Raw genomic sequence first — 24,731 nt, 5'->3', positions numbered from 1 at the left:
AAAATGACTGAGGTGTCCTTGAGCAAGACACCAAACCCCCAATAGCCGCGTTTCCACTGTCAGGCCAGTGCGAGCCAGGGCTTTAAACGGGCCGTGCCGGGTTAAAAGCCCCGGGCCTGTAGCACAGAGCCTAAAACACACTGCGTTTCCACTGTCGGGACAGTGCGAGCCAGGGCTTCACTAAAACCTGCCCGTAACACGCATCTCTGGAACGTCACACTAACCCATCATTTCACCAACAAATGGAAGTTTTATTAAAAAAAAATAATTGGAAGTTTTATCAGAAAACTATCGCCAAACAAACATGATAAAAGCGACCGTTTGCTGGCATTTTTGTTGTTTACTTGAATATTTAAAACCAAAGAATCAATATTTTACCACAGGTTTACAATGAAAAGTGATACATTGATCATAATGAATTCATTTGTGTCAAAATTGCACAGTCACACAGAAATAAAGTGGTTTACCGTTAGGTCTATTTCAAAAAAGGAAGAGGACAGACTTAGGCTACTTATTCAGTCGCATCTGTTTCTGTTTATTTGGTAGTTTCTTCAAGCGTTCATATTTACCATATTTACTATGGTAATGGTTAGCATCTTTTGCATCACGTATAAATATTTCTACCTTATACGGTGATCAGATATCATCCGGTGCTGCTGTCTCAAGACTCAGGTAAACTCCGCCTCTGTTTGTAACCACTCCTCTAGCCTGAGCTGGCCTGCTTTGGACCAAGGTATTTGGCGGGCCAGAAAACCCTGGCCGTTGGCCCCGTGGAAGCCCTGACGAGGCCCGATCAAGCCCCGGAAGTGACAGTGGAAACACGACTGGCCCTGGCACGCACTAGCACGCCCGGCTCTGGCCCGACAGTGGAAACCCTACTCTCAGGGAACCGAGGTTACATTAGTAACCGAGTACATTCCCTTTTCGAGAACGTTCACTTCGTATTGCGTAGCTATATGCAGTGGGAACCCATTTTAAAACGCCGTGCTATTGGCTTGCGACTTCGCCCTGAACCATTACCTGGGGCTAAAACGGCTTGTGTCTTTCACGGAGGAGCAGAAGCATAAGGGAGGAGCGACGACTGTGAAGACCGAGAGAGGACCAGGCCTGGACTGTTTTATTTGATGTTGTGTTTTATTATACGTGACTGCAGTTGTCCTTGAAGGGCTGCTGTCTTGACTTTCAATTTGTATTTGTTTATTTTATTATTAAAGTCTTTGAATTTTTGCCGGTTCCCACCTCCTTCTCATAACAACAAACTGTAGCTACAATTATATTTTGCAACTGGGTTACATGTGTATTCGTCTAGGTCCTGAGTGGAAAACAGATTCCTGCAGATGTAAAGAAGCTCCTTCCATCCAGGTTTTAACCATTTAGATAACAGGTTGTTGTTTCTTAATGATGGGGCAGTATGCTGGGGTTAGAAAAAGTGACAGGTGATCAGACTGTCGAAGGTGAGGGAGGGGTGACGCTGAAGGCTTTGAGTTTATTTGATGTTAGAATAGTGTTAGAATAAACACAGTCCTGTGTATTCCCCCCTCTGTTGGAGCATTTCACACGTTGTTCAAACCTTGGAAACACAGTCATCAAGTTGACATGATTAAAATCACCAACCACTATAAACACCCCAGCAGGATAAGCATTCTGTTGCTTGTTTATAGCTGTTAACATGTAGCCGAGTGCTGCATTAACGTTAGCGTCTGGTGGAATAGACATGGCTGTAATAACAACAGACATCTAAACGGGCCTGCATTTAACTGCCAACAACTCTAGGTCTGGAGAACAATATCTGTCAATAATGGCAGTGTTCATGCACCAGGTTTTAATGGCAGTTTTTCGTGCTTCACCTTTTGTGTTTACGCTCTCTCCGCAGCCACCAACGTCCGCTGCTGGGTATGGTTATCCACAGAGTGTTTTAGTGATTTTCCATGCAATTCCATGCATGTGCTCAAAGGTGACCGATACCGACTGCTATTGTGTCGTACCATTGCAGATCTGTGATTCATGGGTGTAGCAAATCACCCCTCTAATATACCCAGGTTGAATTTCCAGAATATAATAAAAAAATAACAACAGAAACGATGCAAGAGGATGCGTCTGTGTGCACCACCATTCCAAGTGTGTTAATAAAGCAATAAGCCCAGCAAAGCCGTGATTGACCGGAAACATGGCTTCAAGGGGCTTATTGCTTTTATAAAACAGTTACTCCATAAAAATATTAATTTTAATATTTATTTTATTCATAAAATAAACACCAGCAACAAAAACATACAACGTTATAACACATTTATTCCTCCACATGATTTTAGGCATAATTTATGTCTCTTGCACAAATACTGAAGGGTGAATTCAAAGCAAAACTTAAGTTGGGTATTTTGGAAAATCACAAACCTAAGTATGAGCAATAGTAATAGTCATAGTCATTCTTGCATCAATAAACAGTAACATCTCCAATATTACATCTGGGCTTTTAATTAGAAGGTTTGCAGGTTCAAAAAAGTAACCGCCAAAAGTTGACATTTGTAATTGCTTAATAGTGTCAGATCAGTCTTTCTCCTGGACCAATCTTATCTCATTCCTTAAAATGCATACAGAACTTTGACAGATTGGAGTACAATATAGGCTTACAGTTGTAGCTGTAAAAGACACCCACAGAGGAAATGATGTTTCCCACATGACAAGCAATTCCCAAGCGCAGCCCGAAACAGATTTGAGTTAAGGGTTGAGTTCTGCAGCCCTGTCCAATATCCTGAATATATCGGTCGTTGTTTGCATTATAATGATTGCGATGATGACTCTCCTCCGCAAAAATACTCTCAAGTCAAAGAAATGGGTCGGAAAACTGTCTCCCTTGTGACACGGCTGTAATCGCTCTTCCAGGGGCCTTATCATTACATCACCAAAACTGGATCATCAGGATCAAATGAAGCCTGTAACACTCAGCCATGGAAATTCCTAAAGAGACTTCAATGAGCAACGGTCTCTGTAAACTGTTAGCATTTGTTCCTCTCTGCGATAGCTATACATTTAGCAACTTCACAAATAAAAACTGAGCAAAATAAAGAAGACTTTTACATTAAGGAGCAATATTTCCCCCCTGTTTTTTTTTGTTTTTTTTTTACCTTTGTAAGGGCAGTTTTAATACTTTTTTTAATTACATTTTTTTTATACTTAAACAATTACTTCAATCAGTCAGAATGCTATAGAGCAGGGGTGTCCAATCCTGCTCCTGGAGAGCAACTGTCCTGCAGAGTTCAGCTCCAACCCTAATAAAACACACCTGAACCAGCTAATCAAGGCCTTTATATTCACAAGAAACAAAGCCATTTGAAGGCAAGCCTGCAACCTTATCAAAAAAAGCTTAACACCTGCTAACTCTGTATGCAGGGAAGGAGACAAGAGGATGTTTTTTAATGGATGTCAATGAATAAACCTCTTTGTGAGGAAATAGCTTATTATTTAATTAATCGACACCTCATCGGCTAATCTTCAACATGTTTCGCTCTTAAACATTCTTTTTGAATTAATCTATTTTTAGAGTTTACACTGAAAAAAATGCTGTTTTATAAGAGAAGTCATGGATGATTGCGTGACAGGTTCTCATTAATTTCTATGGTATCAGTAAACATTGATTGACTGCTGCAGAACTCAATGAAATTCAGCTAAACTCAATGATGTCCAGGCTGTAATGTATGGTTATCAAGGCACACGTGATCCAAGTTAGCTGTTGCGCTTTCTCCAACTGTAGAGCCACGGACCGTCGTATCTCCCAGTGATAAGACCATCTCTGTACTGGGCATACTAGAAACGACTCGGTTACTAACGTAGCCTCGGTTCCCTGAGATAAGGTATACGTATTGCATAGCTATACGCTATGGGGAAACTCATTTTTCTCTGAATACTGAAGTCTTTTAAAAAATAATGCAGTACTGCACAAACCTATGGCAGAACGGCGTAACTGCGCGAACCAATCTGTGCACTTCCCGCCGATCTGAGCGCAGAGCCCGCCAGAAGGGGCAGAGCCCGCCATATAGAGTTTGAGTGTGGATGGGGTACGCCCCGCATCCAGTACAAGCGGCAGCCTCCCTGTCTCTTTATTGAAACCAACACAGAAGTGAATTAAATGGCAATTCATCAACTGGCCTCTTGAGGCTGGATGCAGAAGTGAGTCAAATCTGTATCTCCCCCATGTTAAAATGCCCAACTTTACAGCAGAAAAAAAACATGTTTACAGCCTGGAGCAAAAAGTGGCTTTGGTCTATACAGCTAATTTTGAGGGGGGTGAATTTTTTTATAACTCATCCGTTTAAATTATATTAACCCTCTACTGCATAGCGTTGCCCTCAGGCAACGGAAAGTTTTCTTAAGCCCTGTGTTCAGTACATTTTTCTTTAAATGATTGCAACCAATTAGAATGTTTGAAAAAGTATCAAAGAACAGTCCAATAAGGTTTGGAAGTCACTATCAAGCACCATTTGAAGGCGGGACGTCCTTTTCTGACACATGGTCACAGGAGCACATGGTGTGAGATGAAAGCAAGATTATTTGCTTTAGTAATCATATTTAAAATGACATGAACTGTACATAAAAAATATGTGTGTGTGTATGAAGGTGTAGAGAAGCCTTTTGGCAGGTTTTGTGAATTTTTTTTTATTTTGCATGTTCACAAATTCAGTTTTTCTTTTTGTTGCCTCAGGGCAACGTTATGCCATAAGGGGTACTTTTCAAGGATGTCTTGGACAATACCTCACAATGGCAAATAATGTGTTACAAGTAGGGAAGATGTAGGGTTCCTGGGTGCACAGGAACGACCAAAGTCACCAAAGTGACACTAATGTGCAGCATCCACAGTCATTTTAGAACAGAAAGGGGCCATCTACAAACTGTTCCCACAAAGTTGGGAGCATGAAATTGTCCAAATTGTCTTGGTATGCTAAAGCATTAGGAGTTCCTTTCACTGGACCTAAGGGGCAAAGCCCAACCCCTGAAAAACAACCCCACACCATAATCCCCCCTCCACCAAACAACCCCACACCATAATCCCCTCTCCACCAAACAACCCCACACCATAATCCCCCCTCTACAAAACTTTACACTTGGCACAATGCAGTCAGGCAAGTACCGTTTTCCTGCCAAACCCAGACTCGTCCATTGGATTGCCAGTCAGAGAAGCATGATTGGTCACTCCAGAGTCCAGTGGCGGCGTGCTTTACACCACTGCATCCCACACTTTACATTGCACTTGGTGATGTAAGGCTTGGAAGCAGCTGCTCAGCCATGGAAACCCATTCCATGAAGCTCTCTACAAAGTTTGGAGGTCTGTAGTGTTGTAAAGTTTTTCTTTCTTCAAAGCAGAGACCAGGAGACAGTTGGGATCGCGTTCAACGGAAGTTATTCTTTATTGAGAACTCCTCTGTACACGGCTGTAGAAACTTCCAACATGATCTAACTAAAACATTATACATTGTAGCTATATACATTCCAAGGGGGAGGGATTACATAGAGGCGGGAACTCTGAATAAAGCATGCAAATGAAGTGGGAACACACCCTACTCTGAGTCCAATTGAATCAGCATAACTATTCACATGCTGATACTGGCCAGGAACTCCAATTCCAAAAGCCATCCCAGAGCCATTAAAGACAATAGGTGAAAGTCAATCAACCTAACGACTCAACGTCTGGGCTCCGAAAGGTGAGAATCAAGTGATCTGACTTATTTAAAACACAATAGAGAAAACAAGTCTGGCAGGAAAGGAGACTCTTTGCTGGAGACTCAATAATCATCTGAAATCAGTCTACTAAACTTTATCAGTTTATATACTATTGCAGTGGAAAAACTAAATTAAACTTTTAATAAAAATGTAATCCAACACTTCCCCCTTTGAGAGTTCTAATAACTCTCACAAAAATACAAATTTATACACTTAAAAGTTAATTCTTGTAACTTGTGTAAATTACAGGCACGTGTAACTTATTCTGTGTTGTGTCCTTGATTTACATGAGTGTCATAGTTCTTCTCAAAACCATAACTGTTGACACCTGCGACGCAGGGTGTAAAATGTCATATAAACTACATGATTACACAGAAAACCATGTAGCATAAGAGTGGAATTCTTGAAAGTCCATGGCGCCTGAATAGCTGTGAAGTCTGTTTCCTGTAGCGTCCATTTCCCACGTAGAGTCGCTCTGATGACTCGTCCCTCATGAGGCTTGTTCATGGAAATCTGAGGTGATGCTTTACACCAGGTTTCTGCTTGCGAAGACATCAACACATTCGAGTAACACAAGAAAACAAAGAAACAGCAGAACAGCAATATTCATGCATAGACTTCATCCTTCCATAAGTCATTTGATCGTATAGTGGTTTTAAGTCTAACTTTTATCAAAGTACACTTAAAAGTTCATTCTTGTAACTTGAAAAAGTTACAGGCACATATAACTTGCTCTGTGTTGTTCATCTGTAATTGCATGTTGACACAGAAACAAACATGCAATTTAGGGTCCGTGAATTTTCTGCGTTGTGTATTTTTCATTTTCTTTTGTGATAGTTCGTTCAGCAGTGGGTCTGGTTGTCTTCTTGAGGTTGGGGCTTCATGCGCAGATGAGACGGTCGCTGCATATGGATCTTGAAAAAGCCATCAAGTTTTATCTGCACACTGTAAGACAGAAAACAGAAAAACAGAGAGCAGTATTTCTTCAAAACACTACGGTTGTAGCAGTTTAAACACAATGGTTCTATCGTTTTCAGAGTGTACTGTTGTCGTTTCATTCTTTCCCTATTTCTTAATTGATTTGACACCTATGGACCAGTGAGGTAAGGATGGACTAAATGAGGAAAGGCCTATGAGGTAGTGTCTTCACCCTGGATTGGCCCCCGACGCCTGTTGCGTCAGTTCTTTCCAGGGCCCTCACTGAACCGTGTCCTATTCTGTCCCTGTGTTGTGCACACACTGTACAGTGTGTGAGAAAATTGGCACATTTTCATTCTCCAGTGAAACATCAGTCTTAATAGACATCATATAGAGCATGGAGGTCTGATTGTAGTGTTCTGCAGTGTAACATTTATGGCTGTGAGTTTTCTGAATGTCCCCCAAACAAAGGCTGTGACAGTCACTTTCCTTTTGTTCTATTAAACAAAAAAAAATAAGTCTTTCATCTTTGTTGTAAGTTACTGGGGAGATTAAGCAATCACAGCCCAAATTGTTAACACCTCAAAAAGCTTACCCACGAGTCCAGTGACGAGGGGAGGGGTTGCTTCAAAGTAGCAAACAAATGTAGCAAGAGCTGCATAACATTGTTAACTTGTCTTAAGTTATTTTTATTTTTTCGACATTCTTTTCCAAAATGTCCGTGCTTGCCACAGTAAGAACAACTGGCTTCTCTAGGACTTTTGCGTTTCTTTGGCTTCTCTGAGTTAACCTTAAAGGATGCTGCTGCAATTTTTACTCTTGCCTTGACATCAAAGTCTCTTTCCCAAATAGCTAAACTGTCCAAGTTGTCTTGCAGGGTTCTATTTGACCATGTAAGATCTAAGAAAGGCAATGCATTTCTATGTTCTGACAAAAGACCATCGGACCATGCACGAACTAGAGGACCATTATGACCTAACACTTTCTCTGAAGTGTCGGCAATTCCGCTGTAAGCGGCAGCGGTCTGGCAAAATCTTTCTGTGTACTCACAAACAGTTTCATCCTCCTTCTGTACACAATTAGTGAGCTTTGACCAGTCCACCTTCGGTCCAACAATGTTTTTTAACACTTTAACAACTTCCTCTCTCAATTCATCTTTACTGGCCTGTTGCAGTTCAGAATTATTTACAGCACTTTCAAAATCATTGAATTCTGACTCAGTCAAGATCTGTGATATTAGCTGGGTGACTTCAGCTAGAGTCATATCATAGAGCCGCATTTTGCTGATCAATGCTCTTCTAAACTCAGAAAAATTTCTTTGCACTGATGGCAAACTTTCAGCAATTCTCTCAATCTCTTTAGGACCTAAAGATGTTTTGATTGCTTGTGGCTGCAATATGGGGGTTGCAAATGGAACTGTATCAACACCTTTTCCCTGAGGCTTTTGTCTAGCTACGCACACTTCAACTGCATTTACATCTGCATTGACATTGTCCTCTATACTATCAAAAGACTGTAAATCAGGATAGCTTTCATCTGACTGTTGGTCTTCTAAATCACATTTGGTTGAGGCTTTGTTATGGCCCACCTTTGTCTTGAGACAGGACATGTGAGTCTGCAATTGTTTGTTCTGATCGTTTAACGTAGCAATACAACAAGCTTGTTCTTGTGCAATGGATAAGCTAAATTCTCGGTAACAACAGATAATAGCTTTCATATCGTTCTTGCGAATACTTGCTCCTAGTACCTTCTTACAATCTTCAATTGACCAAACTTTGACTGCATCAATGCCAAATTTCTTTGTTAAATCCAATCTGACTTCCTCAGTCACGATTGAGTCCATGCATTCTCCTAACAAGGACTTAAACTCATTGTCTGTCCATAACGGGCTAGCTAATCCACCTTTCTCTGTCGTGGGTATCAGCCTAGCATTCCTTCTAACCATTTTGTGACTTCCTTTGTTACTTAATCACAAAACACTAAAAAAAAACTTCTCTCTACTGTCTTGCAAACAGAGGGTACAATCTTATTAGCACATGAGGCTAATCTAATTCTAAAGCTAATTCTCTAGCTTACAGATAGGTCTTCTCTAGCAAGAGCATACACACAATATTAACATGTAACTGTTAATCTTCCCTGCCACAACAGGGGGTAAATTTCATCTCTAAAAGAAAAACTTTTTAGAGGCTTATCTTTAGTTAACCAAACTCTACAGCTGTTTGTTAACTACTTCTCTGAACGGCGCAGAGGAAAACATTTGTACTGGTCTGCATTGGTTCTTTTAATGGAGTGAAACTCACCGAGTCTTTCATTTGTAGAGAAAGATTCCGTCTGGAAAAATTCAGTCTTTGAGATCTTTTCGGAGCTTGAAGTTTTCAATCTGGATTCAGAAGATTCAATCTGGAACTCAGTCAGCTTCGTTGAGATCTTTGAGCTTGAAGTTTCAAGATGCAGTTCTTTGAGTTTCCTTTTTCTCCATCCGGGTCACGGCACCATCTGTAAGGGTGGAATTCCTGCAGTGGTTCAAGCTGCAAGAACTGCCGAATGACTAAAGAAACGTTATTGGCAAGATGGTAGAAATCTGCACATTTCTTGTCTATAACCACCCACTGCCACTTATACCAACGACGGAAATAAGTGCAGTTACAATAGCTTAATATTTGTGGGAGAGCGTTGCTATAGATAGTGACGATATTGTATTGCAATATGTAGCACTTTAAAGTCAATACCAAATCAAAACTAGTTAGCACATTAGTTGCAATTGAAAAGGTTTAATGACAAATTATGGTTATGGTTACACCTAAAATAGTTACAAAATATATGTATGAGATGATGATAACTTATATTATTAATTGTACCCAGCATATATGAAAAATGTTACCTGAGAGAGAGAGAGAGAGAGAGATAGAGAGAGAGAGAGATAGAGAGAGAGAGAGAGAGAGAGAGAGAGAGAGAGAGAGAGAGAGAGAGAGAGAGAGAGAGAGAGGAAGAGAAGAAGATAGCCAGAGTCTCAAAGAGACAGAGCAACAGTTACAATCTTCTTTTATCCTTTCCTTGACCATGTGACTAAAACCCAACTGTGAGACATTCAAACTGACCAATCAGATAATTACACTTCCACCACTGTACTAAAGGTGTGAAATTCATCTACCCCCAAAGTACAAACATTTGGCCTGCAAGCCGAGATCACTATCAGCCCCTCTGTGCCTTAGGAACTCCAAATGGTCATTGTGGTAGAAAGAGGGGGTAGAAATAATTTTCAATCCTACAATTTCCCCCCTTGGCACCGTTGGCCACACACATGGAGTCCAAAGGTGACACAATCCATAAAGACACGCTTTTTGTTGCGTTTAGTTGTATCTTCAGACTTTTCGTCCAAGCTTGTTGCAATCTCGGTTGGTTAATGTTCAGTCTTTGTTCTCCTTCAGCCCTGCATGAGGAGGCTCCATTAAATGGTGTTGCACCGTTCATAGATGCAAATCATCCATCGAACACTTCACACCTCCACAAGAACAGGCACTGAATCTGGGAGCAAACGCTGGTTTCTCTTTATGAGACGGGTCACAGAATGTGAACTTTGGTTGCAGGGATCCTGCAATCTTAAAAGAGCATAACAACAAACAGCAAAAGCAGACACATGGCATTTGTCATTGGTCAGAGGATTGATATGGTCAGATTAAAATTAGTCTTTGGCAAAAAGCCCTTAAATTGATGTACTTAAAAAGATGGTCAAGGGAGAATAAAAGAAGATCTCACAAGCTCTTACACTCATTCTGGAAACATTTAAATAAATTGCATTATAACAAAACAACAAATGCTGGTTTAAAACCCCATTTCATGAAGAGTCTCAGCAAAATATTCAGTGTAACCAAACACAGAGATTCAATTGAATTAATGTCCAAAAACATTGTTGCAAGTAAAATGGACAAAATACAAATAAGCAGAAATCGTTTCAAATGCATTAATGAGAATACAAATATTTGTACTTGGGTAAAAATGAGAAGTACTGACATACAATTTAAAATTTAACTTGGTGAGACAAATGATTACTTAAGTGATAAAGTAAATCCAAAGAAAAACAAAACAAACAATTACTGGATGCAATTCAGTTATAATTCAGTCTAGATGTAAAGACTTAAATAACATTGTATGCATTCATTTTGTGAGGCAGAATCAGATAGATGCAGATTTGTCTTTGTGTGGAGATCAAATGGTGGCTGCATTTAGCTGTGGCTATGTGTAAATTCATCATGCCCCAAAACAAAGGTGAGGAGGTTTTACAATTGTGATGCAAATTTGGTCCTGTTGTTGTAACAGGGAGCCAGCATGAGAATGTGAGTATGAGGTGTGATCTGGCTCAAAATGTTCCCACACCATTGTTTCAGTTAAATGAGCATGAGAAAAATGCAAAGTACAGAGTTACTGAATCCTGTTGTGAGGGAAGCATTTTCATGGTTAATGCAAATCGTGATTAACATTGTGGCCACATGGCAATTCTATGCTCCTTTGCGTGGTTTTACTGCAGCTATATGGAAAAATAGCAGAGTTTCCACTAAGGAGACAAACAAATTCAACATAGTCACACATGCAACTTGAAATTGCTATGCAATTCCAGTAAACAGTTATTCCAGTTTACACAAGATACATGGTCTAGAATTCTTAGCATCTACAACCTTTTAACCTAAGTGTTTCATACAACACTTACAGTAAAGCAATCATGTGTTTTAAAGAATTAACTTAATTAGCCTATGTGCACATGTAGCACAAACAACTATAATGTGTGTTCTAGAGCACGATGTGTTACGCACAATTACAAATTTGAACATACAAACAGGATCATTGCAATTTGGATATTAAACTTCTTGCTTTTGGGCCACTAACCCACTAGCAAGTGAAGTTAATAGCTGAAGGCCTTGCATGAACAAAGCAGTTAACTCACTAAGAGTTTTACCTGTACGTGCAGATCGCTGATTTTTGCTCTTAGAAAGTGGTTTACTATTTTTCTGAAAATAAGGAGGAGGTCTGCCCCTTCCCAGTGACCAGCATTTTCCCTCTTTATGGCCTATTTTCTGACAGGAACTGCAAAACCTGCTTTCTTTACCATAGGGATGTTTGCTATGTTCTCCTGGAGTTTGAGGGTTTTCACGACTCTCTAATGCTTGTACACCATGCGTTCTGGTACATGACTCTGCGCTATTACGGTGTTGCATCACCTTAAGAACTGAAATAGGCACACTTTCTTGGTCAGTTGCACATGCATTTTCTGAACTAAACGTTTCAGATTCATTAGAGCTAGTCACCTCCTCTAAGAAGCGAACGTGCTTTTTAGTCCCATCGCTGTTAAGCATTTTGGGCAATGTAGCATTTAGCTTAGCCTTGAGATCTGCAATGGTCTCTTTGTGATTTTTACACTTTTCAGTCAGGGCTAACTGCTCAGCTAGTAATTTATCTAGCTGTGTTTGAAGATCTTGAATCTTTGCCTCAGACTTTAGTGCCTCTGCATTTTTAGATTGCACTTCTTTACATTTAGCATCTATACTTGAAGATAGACATGTTGTTAACTCACGTAGCCGTGTAAAACTTATGAAGTTTAAAGCCTCAATTATTCCAGCATGTTTTGATTTCTTTTGATGTTTGCCAATTGTGTCCCACCATTGGAGCATTTCCTTATCTGGACATTTAATCCCAATGTACTCTTTCTTGAGTTTACTCAAGGTAGGCTCAACTTTTTTGCTCCATAAAGCAAACAATACATCACTGTTATCAGATTTTTTCCCTTCCATCCCCGAGGAGATCTGAATATTCACAATATTTACAAATTATACAGTAATGGGACAATTAAAGCTATTCAAAACCTTTTAAATTCTGTTTCATTCAATTCATGCAAATGGAGACATTTCCTATCATACCATTAAACAATGAAAACAGACTTACCCATCCCATGGTCAGAAGGTCAGCTTTAATCCATTCACAAAATTAACTGTGAAAAATGTCCTCATTCTGGCGACTTCTGTGCGCCTCAGCATGTACTGACCCCACTCTGTGGCCTAGTTGCTGTTGTTCCCAATTGCATCCACTTTGTTATAATACCACTAACAGTTGACCGTGGAATATTTTGTAGTGAGGAAATATCACGAATGGACTTATTGCACAGGTGGCAACCTATCACCGCGCTTGAATTGACTGAGCTCCTGAGAGTGTTTGTTGAAGCATCTGTATGCCTAGGTTCTTGATTTTAAACAACTGTGGCCATGGAAGTGATTGGAACACCTGAATTCAATGATTTGGAGGGGTCCCAATACTTTTGTCATTATACAGTAGTGTATATGGGGTTGATTAGGATACATGAAGTACATGATATGACATGACGCACTACATGATACAAACCTATGTCTGTATCAAATCAAGTATATTGATGTGTTTCAAGTGTTTTTCCCTTTTTACTTAAAAAAATAATAAAAAAATGTCAAGAAATCATTTATTTTTGTATCGCTCTCTGAGAATTGTATAATGATAATTTTCTCTATGATTCTTTACCATTGTTGCATAACGTTGCCCTCAGGCAACAAAAAAATATTTTGGGTTGGGGGGGTTGGGGGAGGGACATTTTTCAATAAATCAATAAAATGTTCCCAAATGAGCCAGGAAATGATGTGAAATAATTTTTATCATGTGTCATCAAAATTCATGCAGTAGAGGGTTAAGCCTTAAATTTCTGCATAATTAAGGGTGTCCACTTTTGAGTGACAGGTGGATTCCCACTGCTGTGGTCATTAGTCATCATTAGCTGTTTGTCTGCTGTCTGTTAGCCGTCACGTTGCCTCAGCTCATTGTCTGACTGTAAAAATAAATAAATTCGGGAGTGACGCGCTACCAAGCCACGGCCACGCCCACTTTAGTCTTCAGAAACCTACGGGTGACGTCACGGACACTACGTCCATATTTTTTTACAGTCTATGATCCAGTATGAACAATACAGGGTCTTGGCTCTGGGTTAAGACAAACCACTTAAGGGCATAGAGGTGTCTTGTGGACAGGCCTCTAGCCTCACAAATGGTGTTTAGGACTCTCGCTGGGAGGTCCGTAGGTTCCCACTGAAGGGCCACACATGGAGACCCCGCAGTTTGGGACGGGGTGGTCATGTTGTCCGATCGGACTAAGAGTGGTGACCTATCAGGTATGGTTCAAAGGTTTTGAGGCAGGCAAAACTGCCTTAATTTCCAGGCAGTTCATATGCAGCCGTTTCTCCGTACTCGACAAAGAGCCGGAATTCAGCTTGCCCTGGCACAGAGCTCCCCAACCCGGGCTGGAGGCGTCAACCATCCAGGTGACCACCATCCTTCTTGAGACCATCCCCAAGCTTACCCTAGACTTGTAAAGGCTGGAATCTTTCCAAGGGGCCAGGGCTGATGCAGCCGTGGTCCACCTTGATGTGAAAGCACCATGCTTGGGTAGGGACCTGGGGTTTCAGCCAGTACTGCAGGGGGCACAATGCAGCAGGCCCAGCAGAAGTACTGTCAATGTCGAGGCCATGAGGCCTAGCATCATTTGAAAGGTTCTGAGAGGGCCACAAGCCTCTGAAAGGTTTGAGCGCGCTCGGGTGTCAGCCAAACCTTCATTCGGCTGAATATATTACTGCACCCAGGAAGAGATTATCTGACTGGGGAGCAGTGAGCTCTTGGCTATGTTGATTCCTAGGCATTCCAAATGGCTGAAGAGCACAGATCTGAGAGAGTTTAATTCCGCCTCTGACTGGGCCAGAACGAGCTAGTCATCGATGTAGTTGAGGATGTGCATTTCCTTCTGTCTCAGGGAAAAAACATCGCATCTATGCACTTCTTAAACGTGCATGGTTCCAGAGACAGTCCATTGGTAGGACTGTATACTGGTATGCAACTACTTCGAATGCAAACCTCAAGAACGGTCTGTGATGGAGAGCATTCTGGATGTGAACGTATGCATCTTTCAGATCCACTGAGAAAAAACAATCCCCTGCGCATACTAGCACGATGATTCGTTTCAAAGTTAGCATCTTGAACAGCCATTTCATGAGGGCACAGTTCAGATGTCTGAGGTCTGGGATGGGCCTGATGCCACCATCCTTCTTGGGAACGAGGAATTAATGGCCATAGAAGCCTGACTCACTATGGGGCGGAGGAGCTATTTCCACAGCATTTTCGCCAGTAAGCTCAGAACTTCAGTTCAGAGGACATGAGCCACTTTGCTCTTCACTGAAGTATTGACTATACCCGCAAAGCGGGGTGGTCTGTGACCTCGTGTTATCGTGTTATCGGCCCACTGGCCTTCATCAGGGTATTGGTAACAAACAGACAGAATCAAGCCATACTTATAGTTGCATTGATTTCAGGTGTGCCACTCTGGCACTTGCAACACAATTTCTTGGCCACTAGAGGCAATAGTTCAGGTCATGTCTAATGCCAGAGGTTAAACCATACAAATACAAGACCAAATGAGAGATCTCCAAGTGGAGAAATTGGAGTTTCCAGGCAGGTTTGTTGAGGCAAGTTAGAGCTAAACTCTGCTAGACAATCGCCTTCCAGGACCGATTCTAGACACCCCTGCTATAGAGTGTTACCAATTAAATGATCAACATCAACAAAAGCCATCTTTACCCTGCACAGGTGGAGCATAAGCACACAGACTGTTTAACATGGCATACATGGATTTACATTGCATAGAGTGCATGATGTAAATAGCCTATAATTTGTAATAAAATAAATAAAAAATCTCATTACAGGTTAGGCCTGCAATACTATGACAAAAATCAATATTGTCGATTATTGCTCTTAATATACCTGTAGTAATGAAGATTATTTGTAGTATACATTAAAAAAAATATGTTTGGGAAAAAGGCACGTCGTAGTCTGGCTACACAGACAAAACAAGCTAAGAACCGTTTGTGAATTAGTTTATTGCTTTTTATGTATTAGAAAATTAAAACTTCACATTGGTTATTTTAGTATCATGAAAAACAAAATGGTTATTCAAACTGGGAATAAGATACAGAAATAGACAGAAATGGTTCACGACACGACGGTTCTGTGTGAAATACTAAACTGAATTGCAGAATTTAGGGTGGCTAATTTAAACGGCTCTGATTGGCCATTGCATTCATACGCTCAACAGAAAAGTGTGTGATTGGTTATAATAAACACTGCATAAAATGCATAAAATGTGATGTAATGCTGTTTTCATCCAACAGTTTTCATTCAATTTCACTTTAACCTAATCTTATCTTTAACCTTATCTTGAATTTGGAGGCATTTATTAACAATTTGGTAGCATTTTTACCCTAAGCCCCCATTCATTTCCGACCTGGGGTGCGTTCCCCGTACAACTATATAGCTCGCTGCTTCACTACCATAGTACGATGCATCGTTGAAGAAATCAACTAGCTAGTCACGACTGTTTCCCGAAACCGTATGTCGCAAAGTATCGTTCAACCACGTTGCTTTATGACGTCTCGCATGTGGTGGACTAATAACTTATTTTAATTAATCTGTTTGAGATCGAATTAACGCTAGATTTTGTCATATAAGTTACAGACATGGCATCTGAAGACCATTTCTAATTTTTTTCAGTTATTTTGCTTTATTACCAGACTCAATATTTGGCTCGTTCTTACATAGTAGAGCACGTTCGCACATGCGCACTCTTCAAAAACGGTGCTTTAACTCTCTTGACAAACTAAAAGACGTAAATTACATTTGTATGTATTCTAAATAAATAATACGGGTTGTACTGAATGTCAGCTTGCTTATTTTGCTAAAGATAAGGATTTATTCAGTCTACATCTCATGTAAACTAGAAACTCTGCTTCTAACGACAGCTCGAGAGAGCATCGTTCAACTATGCTGATAACGACGGAACTTGCGACCATAGTTGGCTAACGATGCTTTCGGGAAACGCACCCCTGGATTGCTATTCAGTTGCTAAGGTGTTCTGAGAGGTTCCTATGGCATTGTTAAAGTGTTCTGGGCAGTTACTAGGGTGTTGCTAGATGGTACTTGGTGTCCACCTTAAAGATGGTATTCTATATAAAGTCTCTGGAAATGGCTCCGTAGCCTCCTTCAATGTAATTTCATCACCTTCAGGTGACAATTATATGAACAATCACTTAATAATATAACAATATGACCACACCATTTGAGATATTGTTCATGTCTGCAGCACAAATGCTGCAAAATGTAGTTTAGGGAAATATATAAATCCCCAACTCTAAGTAACTTTAAGCAAACCAAAAGTAATAGTGATCACTGTCTTTGCAAATGGCACTATTGGTAACTCTTCTTTTGTTCCTGCATTGCTTCTTAATAAATGGCTATTTTTTTTCAACAGCTTTATGACGCATAACATGAACTATCCAATCTGTTCAAGGCGATAAGAAGGACAGTGGCCTTTGGCTGTTTTGTTTTTGCCTTTTTTACATGTGCACAGTAATGCAAAGCACCTAATTCAGTTGCAGTATATGACTTTAGGAAGACATGCACTTGTAAAGTTCAACATTTGTATATTCTTTCAGGAATGATGTTGATTATGAAGGGTGGTGTTATTTCCTCAGTTGTCTTAATCTTCGTCATATTCACTGTCTGTGTGACGTCAGTGCTGTGGAAACACACCTGAGCTCAGGCAAGTCACGCTGAAGAGCCGCAGCGTCGACAGACAACGAAAAGGAAACAGTCTGTAAACCTGGAATATAATAGCGTTTCCATCCGCCACACCCCTCGTCTCCAATCCAACGCCTCACCTACTCGTTGCATGATGAGTACTTCCTCGTCATTCAACGGCGCTGTGTTTATTAGTGATACCGCTGGTATTTATGGAAACGTGATCAAGGGTGATGAAACCATGATAAATGAGCAGATTGCTCTTTTGTTTCGCCACCCAATGGCCTGTCTCCTCGCACACAGGAGATTATATTTAGTGCTTATTTTCCAATTGGCCTTTCCATTTCTAAATTAGACCTAAAGACACAATTGGTGTGTGAACAGGTTTTGGAAAAAGAACTCAGCATCATTTTGATCATGATGATGGCAACAAGTTTACACATATATACAGTGAGGTCCACAAGTCTGGGACTACTAGTGAAAATACCTATATTTTCATGCTTTTCAGTTTTAATACAAAAATTATCATCACAAATTAATTAATAATTTGGATTGTCAAAAATCTTTGAATCAAATCAATCACATAAATATTTTCTGAGAGAAGACATTACATGAGGCAAAGTATTTAACATTAGAAGAAGATTAGGCTTTAGAATTCAGCATATTTTTTGTTGTATTTCCATGTCACTGAACATCAACCAATAACTGGCCTACAGTTCTCAGCAATCCATTGTGATTAATTAACTGTCAATCTGTCTGAGGCTTGGGTATATTTTCTGTGAGCCGTTAAGTCTCACACACGGTTGAGTGTGCAAGCCTTTCTGACTATACTCCATCTAACAAGTTTGACGCATATGCTGTGAACTGCTTTGTGTTACAGACCTGCAGAGGACAGCATGGTGTTGTCAAGTCGTCACCTTTATTTTTATAGTGCTTTATACAATAGAAATTGGTTCAAAGCAGCTTCAAAATAATAAACAGGAAAGTAACAGTATGTTCAATGTTCAGTTCAATAATGGTGTTGATGTTGCAAACTTCATCAGTTTGGAAAAAAATTAATAAAAAATCAGCTATAAAGCAGAAGACATCAGTGCCATGATCCAGCTCAGTTCAATTCAAGTTTTGTTCTCATCTGATACTGTCAGTGCAGTCAGTAACTTAGTCAGTAGTTAGTTGGAGTAAGCATCTCCAACTAAGCCAAAGGCGACAGTGGCAAGGAACCCATCAGGACCAGTCCTCCTCTGGCTTAGATGAACGAGCACGGTGTAAAAACAAACGGGATACAGACATTAGGTGGGAAGGGAACGGTTGTAGTACAATGTCCAACATAGGTATAATGTTCTGGGGTGTGTTTCCCATAAACAACGTTAGCCAACTATGGTCGCAAGTTCCTCCATTACTTACATAGTCTTTTGCCATTTCCTGAAACCACAGTTCCACTTTTTAACTTAAACAGATCGTGCTTTTGAGAAGAAAAAGCAAGCTACAATGCAGTACAATCTAAGTTTCATCTCATTTAAAGGGGTGGTATAATGCACTTTTCACAAGATGTAAAATAAGTCTTTGATGTCCCCAGAGTGTGTATGTGAAGTTTTAGCTCAAAATACCCAACAGTTATTTTTATATAGCATGTTAAAATTGTCACTTTTTGAGGGTGAGCAAAAACGCACCATTTTGTGTCTGTTCCTTTAAATGCAAATGAGCTGCTGCTCCCAGCACAGAGGGCGGAGCTTCAAGAGCTCATGTGTGTTAGCAACTCCAATTACCTCACACAGACATGCACTGAAAATTTCAAAAACTTAGCTTTTAATGTTCAAACCGAAGTCAGACAATGATGGAGAGACTCAAGAAGAAGTGACAACATGTAGAAGCAACAGGGCATTTCTGAATGGTTAGTTGATTAATTTATGTATATCATGCATATTCTGTCATGATTCTGTCTGTTTATGTACATTTTAGGGTTCGTGATGTCACTAACCCGGGAGGAAGCTTGTGTAGTCCCTACCAGCCATTTGGTGAAGTCCTTAAAAAGGAATTTATTAAAAGCAAATATCTCACTTTGCTTTAAACCTAGCCTAAGGTTGAGGATGGCTTTATGCAATATTTACACTGCTCTATTCCAGTAGATAAATGTATATGTCTTGGCAATGAAATCTTTTTTTTTTTCAAATTAATATAGGCTATTTATCAGGCAGGTGCCTGTGCACTGTCAAAGTCTTCTGGGTTAAAATGGAATTACAGGTTGTTGTTCCACTGTCTCAGATTTTCTTCAAACCTTGTCTATATCAAGAATGTGTCCCAAAACCAAGGCCTGTAAAATATTTCTGTTCAAATCCTATGTCTTCATATTTTCAGCCCTTGAAATTACTTCAGTTTTACAGCCTGAAAATCACATTATCTGGGAAGCAATATTTGGACATTAATATAATAAAAAGTATTATTCATAGGCATTATCTACTTAGACAGTGATACATTTTGAAAAATAAAACTTGTGATTTGCTTAAATACCTGATCCTTCTGCTATCACGAAACACAATGTTTTGCTGTTTATAGCATTATCTCTTTTTATTGTGATAAAAACACAAAATAATAATTTTGACTATGTATTGGTATGTAATTTACGGTGGTGTAAGGTGCAAGATAAAGCTTTAAAATGGACATTGAAAGTGCTTGAAAAGTGCTTGAATTTGACCTTGGAAAAGGTGTACGGACCCTGCAACCACCTCATTAAAATATCCAAAAACCAGGCCTACTAGAACAATGTTATATATTTTGTTGACTTATGTACTTAAGTTATCCCAAATGTTTCCAACAATGTTTAAATCCACAATATTAACCAGTGCAATGGCCCGTGTCACTGTGTTGCTGCAATGACGTCATATCGGCACTACCCTCGATTTCTGGTTTTACTGCCGCAGAATCCATGGAAAATCACTGATGCTTTAATATATTGTGTTTTATTAGACAGGTGAGCAACTGTTTGGATAGCTTTATTGACAGAAAACTAATAATTCTCATATATTATTGTTGTATATTATGTATTATGTAACTGTCACGTCTATTCCAGCCCGATCTCATCCTAGGGCGTCATATACTGACGCTTTTGACACTTCGTCTACATTCAACGCACATGGCACCCTTTATCGTCAATATGAGACGCAGATAGATATGGGCCAGAAGGCGCCTCCTAGCGGTCTAACCCTAACCCTACACCAGACCTAAACCTACCCATAACCGAACAAAGCTCTGTGCGTGTCATATTGACGCTAAAGGTTGCCATGTGCGATGGATGTAGACGAAATGTCAAAAGCGTCAGTATATGACGCCCTAGGATGAGAATGCGTTGTCTATTCGGGTTTTTTGTTCCTATAGTTTCTGTTTTCATGGACTTTCAGTTTGTTTTCATCCGCCACATGTTTCTTTGTCTTAGTTTCCCACCAGTCATCAGTTGTCATGGACACTCTGTCTGCCATGTCATCATCACACCTGTTTGCTATCATCTCATCATCACTTTATATTTAAGTTGCTCCTTGTTCACTCTTCAGTTGTCATTTATTATTTGTGTTAGTGCATGCTTTGCATTTGTTTTATTAAACTACGGCGATATTGATCCTGTCTTTAGTCCATCTTCATCTTTTTTTTGTTTTCACCACAAACTTCTGTCGTCTTGCCATCGCCAGCCCCTTCGACGACGAGACACAGAAGTCATCGTTCTGGATCGGGGCGAACTACCACCATTCCATTCTCAAGAGCGGCTCACGAGCTCTGATGACGACACAGCTGTTCCACGATTGGCCGGATTCACCGCAAGACAACGATCACGTGTTTCGTGTTTATTCTCTCACCTTCAGTTCCACTAATGCTCACAAATCTGTTTTTTATAACAGTAATATCTCTTTTCATGTAGTCGGGATGTTATATTGTGTCATGTTTATCAAAATAAAACTGTTTAAAAAAACGCAGACCCCACTTATCGGCTTATGTTGAACTTTATTCTTGTAAAAACAAACGCTGTACTAAGCAGTACATAAAGTATTAAATAAAAATGTCTCTGAAAAGTATGTGTATTTGACAAATATTGCACTTCAGCTGTGGTGAAGTATGCAAACACAGCGCGAGCGTCACTACGGGAATCAGAAAGTGTCCGACTTCACGTCTCCGTTCGCAGCTCCTCCCCGCCTGCACACGGCAACTCTCACCGATCGGTTTCATCCAGCATCAGCCGATGTCCAACACACCTAAGGACTAAACCAGGAGGCGTGGTTAGGGGAAAGTCAAGGGGAGCACATGACCAACAGAAGCAAAGATAAAGCCATGTGCTCAAGCACAAAACAAACATGGAAACATTAGTCAAAGACACAACAGACAAAGCTGCCAGGCCAGAGCCTTGACATAATTTGTTGTAGACCATTAAACCTTTATGCTGCCTCAGAAGCATATCTAAAATCTGTTTTTTTTAAAACAGTGATTTTTTCATATGGTTTTAGACCCCACTGTTGGGAGCTAAGATAGATGACTTTGAAGTTATGCACACAACCTGAACATAAAAAGCATAAACAGCAGCTAGTTAAACAAAAATAAATAAGAGCTTGAGCTTGACTGACAAAAGTTATAAATAATGATCTTCCGAGCAGGTTGCTTTTCGTGTTTTTTACTCGAGTGCTTATTTAAAACACCTGTCACAGATGCTATTTGCCCATGTACGGTCATGGGCCTGCGAGAGAATTCACGTAATTCACTGTGCGCACGAAACCTCTGACTTGCGCAGCAATAATTTACTGCTTTTATTATTGCACATATTACCTTCCTAGTGGCACAACCATTTGAAATTTCCATGATTGTTGAAGACACACTCCACCCTAGAGCAGATTTATTTTCACACATCTGGATGAGGTGTCTGTAGTTTCTCCCCGCCCTGTCGTTGTTTAATTTGCTGTTAAGAGTGAATATGAACAGAGACCCGGGAGCAGAAAAGTCATTCCTTGCAACTCTCCTGTCCGCCTTTGCCCCCGCTCGCACACAGTGTTTGGAGTGTTGGGAAAAGAAACAGGTTTTCAACAATGTTTGGGTGGTTTCGTTAGAGAATAGTGGTCACTTTGAGATCTGTCAGCCTGGCATGTGTTTGAGCCCCTGGGAAAATGCTGCATTTAATGACAGCTTTAACAGTTATGAAGAATAGTTTCCAGGCCTATTAACACATCTCATGTCTTATAATTAATCCTGCCAAGTCATTTTTAAAATAACAATAGTCCATTCACAGGAAAATCACAGATGTGTGACGTGAGATTATGGATATGAGATCACGAAATGTGTAACCCTCAATAGCTGGTCATGGGATGCAAAAAAATAGAAAAGCTTCTGACTGTTATTTGTGTTGGTGAAAAAGGTACAGTATGTGTGTTCGTTCTAAATAGCAAGCATCACTACTGCACATAGTAAAAGCAATAAAGTAATGATAGTAAAACAGGAACTGAACAAATCCATTAAGCTAAGTTTTTAACATCAACATTATACTTTTGTCTGATAAAATTGGCAGGAAAAGAAAAAAGAAAATCATTGTAGGAGGAACCCAGGCTATGCCCTCTTAAAAATAAAGGTTCCTACAGGTTTTTTTGCAGTCATGCCATAGAAGAACCATTTGAAGGAAAAGTTCTTAAAAGAACCACTTTTTCTTAAGTGTGAAGAACATTTTAATAACCATTTTCACTATAAAGAAGTGAGTTACCATGATCTTAAATTTAGAATACTGATCCAAATAATTACTTAGAAGGATGTAGTAACATTTGAGTCATGACAAAACAAATCCTTACAAAAACCTCAGAAGCTTACAGTGACTTCAGTCTTTATTAGGTAGTTATCAAGCTTTTCACTTAAGAATACTGATCCAAATAATTAGTAATTCCTTATAAAGGATTTGGTAATACTTGAGTCATTACTAGTGGGTTACCATGATCTTCACTTTAGAATGAATTATACAGTTTTTTGTTAGTTAACAATAGTTACTAGAATGTGTACTAGTGCGTTACTCATTTGTCCCTGTGTTATTCATGAATGATGGAGAAGTATTCTAAAGTGTTACCATGGAGAGGTTCCATGGTTGTTAAATGTAGCCAGGTCAGTAGAGGGCGCTACTGAGGGTATCAGTAGAGGGTGTAATTTCCCTTTAAATATGTCACTTCCTTTTGGGTGGAATGGCTGCAGTGCTTGAATTGTTTGGCATGGTCGGTCGCTGGAAGAACAAGCTCTGGTAGGTTTATTTAAGAGGTTATGGTCTTAAGAATAGTGTTCACTGGTGATGCTTTATGATGGTTTTGACGTGTTGGCCAAGAGCCAGCGATTTTGAGTGTCATTGTTGTTTTAATTGGGCCAGGGGTGTTTAATCCATTCATTGTGTCTATGAAGTTGTTTTGTTTAGACATGTGGTCTAAATACCTTAATGGTGAGAAGGTTTGACTGGATGAGTTGTGGACTCTGGGTTACCATTGCAGTACACTGCACGTGAGTGTTTGTCCTTTATCAAAACAGGTTGTTTCATTGTCCGAAATGAGCTGTGAAAAACCTTTTTGTATGTATTAAAACAAATAAATACTTTTTAGAGAAGTTTCCTTAAAGGCCCTCACATTGGCTATGCTGAACGAGATGAGCAGTGGACATTAACGACGGTTGTACTTCCAGTGTCTTCTGAAATAAGGTATCTATTTATTCATGTAATTCTGGAATAGCTAGTATATTTTAATATTGATTGACATTGTAATTTTACTTTGTACGGGCCGTGGTTTCTAGTAGGAACTGATGTTATGTCTAGAGATAATACTTGTATGCTTTAATAAGAATGTGTTTTTGTTTGGCAGGCGTGACGCAAAGAGTCTCAAACTTGGCAGACGTGGCGTGAAGAGACTCAGACTTGACAGGCATGACGTGAAGTGGCTCAGGCTTGGCAGGCATGACATGAACGGGCCCAGGCTGAGAGGATACTGTGGGTTTGCGGTATTCCTCATCCGCAATACCCACAGTAAAAGTTGAGCCACTTACCAAAAGGGCATAATCAATATATTCTTCTAGGGAAAAATTTATTTTTCCCCCAGGCAGTTCATAACGTAACGGTTCGTCGAGTCCAATCCTAAAAATGTCTTTTAAAGCTACATCATTAAAATCTACCAGGTGACTGAGTCCACAAAATTCCTCCACATATTTTTTAAGGGGACAATTCCCCTGGCGTATGTTTAGGAGGGCCACTGCTGGGTTCATTGTTGAAGGTCTAGTATTCTGTAATAAGGTATCCACTGGAGGCAAGTTGAGAGAACCCAAGTGCAGTTTATTTATAACAAAAACAAACATGAAACAAAAGCATAAAAAACATGAACTTACAAGCAGTGGTTACAGCTAACAATACTAGACAAAGACACATGGCAAACATGAGGGCTTAAATACACACAAGACTAATGACTAGACAAGGGACACCTGTGAACAATG

The 24,731-nt window shown here is 39.9% G+C and overlaps 1 long non-coding RNA gene across 1 annotated transcript; it reads left to right on the top strand.

Annotated features, from left to right (window-relative positions):
* The first annotated feature begins 23,393 nt into the window (after positions 1-23,393).
* LOC308700722 lies at positions 23,394-24,731 on the top strand. Its single transcript, XR_014031342.1, has 4 exons — positions 23,394-23,505; positions 23,661-23,756; positions 23,855-23,949; positions 24,110-24,731. It is a non-coding gene; the product is annotated as an uncharacterized lncRNA (long non-coding RNA).

Source organism: Scardinius erythrophthalmus (genome assembly GCF_964197995.2).
Source record: "Scardinius erythrophthalmus genome assembly, chromosome: 13".
In the NCBI taxonomy this organism is placed as follows: domain Eukaryota; kingdom Metazoa; phylum Chordata; class Actinopteri; order Cypriniformes; family Leuciscidae; genus Scardinius; species Scardinius erythrophthalmus.
This window is presented reverse-complemented; position numbering and strand designations above follow the sequence as displayed.